Source organism: Carlito syrichta, unplaced genomic scaffold (genome assembly GCF_000164805.1).
Source record: "Carlito syrichta isolate Samal-C Ts95f unplaced genomic scaffold, Tarsius_syrichta-2.0.1 Scaffold307123, whole genome shotgun sequence".
NCBI lineage: Eukaryota > Metazoa > Chordata > Mammalia > Primates > Tarsiidae > Carlito > Carlito syrichta.
Genome location: NW_007251219.1, coordinates 500,464 through 503,616, shown reverse-complemented (window position 1 = coordinate 503,616; position 3,153 = coordinate 500,464).

Below are 3,153 nucleotides of genomic sequence, written 5' to 3'. Positions count from 1 at the left end.
GGATGAGTATTACAGGGTCTGCTGATGGTTCCCAAGCATACTGAGGTTATCGTCAAGTAATGTCATTAGAAGAAAAACAGGAGTCCCACCACATTTCTTTTTTTTTATAAATGAAGGTAGTTTCAGTAGTAAGACAATAAAGGACATAAAATGTCATACTGAGACATCAGCTAAGTGATTCGCTATATTTTTGAACCTCAAAGAAAGTCAGAAATAACATGAAATACCTTCAATTCTGTTCATTCAACTGTAGGGGAGTCAAAAGATCACCTCTGTCCTCTTTGGGTCCCAGCTGGGCTCACAATCAAACAGATATAGACAGATTAATGGGAAAAGCACACAAAATTTTCTGATACAAGTTTTACGTGGCACAAGAGCCCTCATAAAGAAATGAAGACCCAGGCCAGCACAGTGGCTCAAGCCTGTAATCCCAGCAATTTGGGAGGCTGAGGTAAGGGGACCGCCTGAGCCCATGGGTTGAGAATAACCTGGGCAACTTGGTGAGACCTTATCTCTACAATAAATCAAAAAATTAGCCAGGTGTGGTAGCAGGCATCTATATTTCTGGCTACTTAGAAGGCTGAGGCGGAAGGACTGCCTGAGTCCAGCAGGTCGACGCTGGGGTGGCGGTGAGCTGTGAGCATGCTGCTGCACTTCAGCCTGGGCAATGGAGACTCCAACTCACAAAATAAAGAAGACCCAAAGAAGCAGAATCAGTCACCTATGTATTGAATTGGACAAAGAATATTACTATAAAATGTGATACGGCAAAGGGGCTCAGGCTAGAGTAGTTATTTTAGTAGAGAAGTGACTTGGATAATAAGCATTAGTTTAACAAGGTTTAAATTTTGTTTGCAGAGATTTCCCTTGGCTTTAACTTTCTGTTCTTGATGATAAGAATATTGCTTTTATAGGGAGCTTATCTTTCACATGGGAATGACATCATCGGCTTTAAAGAAATAGAAGGAAGGTCAGAGCGATCTTTTTGCACTTACTATTTTTTAAGTGCCTTAAACTTCAATAATGAAGATGTCATAGCAGCATATTATGGGGTGGCAAATTCTTAACTCCTTCTTCACCAAGAACCATGTGGTAAGATTTCCAAACATCTTTGTTATCATCTGATGGCCTCACCATTTCTAGTCACTTTCTACTTTTTCAACCAGTGTTTGACTTCTATTTTTATGATTTTTCTTACTAACCATGTGAGCCAAATTATTAGTATCAATCATGAATAGTCATCTAAATGGAATATATTTTCTTAAAAGTTTATAGGGAACAAAAGCAATACTCTGGGTGAAAAAATGAATCTAGTTTCCTGCAAACTGTTGTCTAATAATCGTCAATTTGGAGATAATGGGGAAACTGCAGCCACTTAGTCAACTTTCCTTCCAAGGAAAATAGGGATCTGGCAGGACTAGTTACCCAAAATAAAGGTCACAGGACCTGGACTTCCCTGATAAGGCATCATGCAATGAGAAGGCTGACCAAAGTCAACCAAGACCAACTTAAAGCCAGCATGGCACTGAAAGTGATCTCTGCTTGTCCTTTTTCGCTTATTATATGTGAATTATAATACACTATCATTCTAAAAGACACTCTGACCAGTACCATGACAGTTTCTAATGACCATGGCAACTATAAGAAGTGACCTTATATGTTTTGAAAAGGAGAGCAACCTTTGATTCTGAGAATTCCCTGCACCTTTCCCAGAAAACTCATGAATAAGCCACCCCCTGCTTAACATCAAGAGATAAGTATAAAAATAAAACCCCAGTGATGTAAGGCTGCTGTTCTTCTTATAGACTAGCCCAGGATGCTCTGCCTATGGAACAGACTGTCCTCTGTCATTTTAATAAACTTATTTTATTTTCCCACAGAAACCCCAGTGATGCACGTGGGCTGCTCTGCCGCCCAGATCTGTTTCTTTAATAAACTTACCTTTCATCTCCTACTTATGGCTTGTGTTTTAATTCCTTCCTGTGTAAAGCCAAGAAGCCACCTGGCCCTTCAGGCTGAACTCTAATTCTGGGGTTTCCCTGCATCATTCTCTTTGGCAACTCTGGCAGGATCCTAACTTTGGTGTCCCATGACTTGTATCACAAAGACCTACTTCACAAAAATATTAATAGTAATAACTGTACATTCCTTGAATCTATGGTTCCTGTGACTTTTAGCAATTCTTCCTTCAACTTGTTTCTAGGTCATAATCTGGTAAGCCAAAGATAAAATTCTATGCTCCCCAACTGACTGAACAGAAACCCTCGGACCAAGGGTAACCTGAGAAACTGAATTTCAGACTATGAAAGAAAAAAAAGGTGGACATGCCTCAGTATACCCCCACCCTTGTTGAGTTTAGGCACAACTGACTAGCATTAACATTAAAGTAGAAATCATAAGACTGACCAAACAGACTGGGAAGCAAAAGGATACCAAATCCAAACCTAATTCTAGTATAGTATCACATGGCGGATAGCAAACCCTAAAGAAAATAAACATATTTTACCCCAAATATATTTATTTGGCATATTTTAAAGCAGCTCTGCAAAAACATCCTTTGTAGGGAAATATTTGGATCTGTGTAGAATCTCCATTAACATAGCCAGATCTTTCCTCTTCCAAGCCTTCCTGAATCCAGGAAGGATTGAGTGTATGAATGACACCATTAAAGTCTAATAAGAAACACTTGCCATCTATTCCTTCTAAGGGAGCTGCCACCTATGAGGCTTCATCTACATCATAAGAACCTTGGTCTCTACAACCTTACTTTATCTTAACTCAGACATTCCTTTCTACAGATTCCAGGTTTTTAGACAATAGCTTGACTCTCTCAGTCAGTTGTCAATTTTAAAAAAATCCCTGGAACTCACCTAGAATTTATAAGTACCTGCCCCCTTGTTTTGAGATGTTCTACATTTCAGGGCCAAACCAATGTAAAACCTCACATATATTAATTCATGTTTTTGCTGGCAAACTTCTGTCTCCCTAAAATACACAAAGTCAAGCTGTAACCCAACTACCTTGGACAAATGTTTCTCAGGACTTCATGGGACAGTTCCTCGAGCCATGGTCACTCATATTTGACTTAGAATAAACCTCTTCAAATATTTTACAGTTTGGCTTTTCGTCAACATTAAAACCCAGGATACTGTT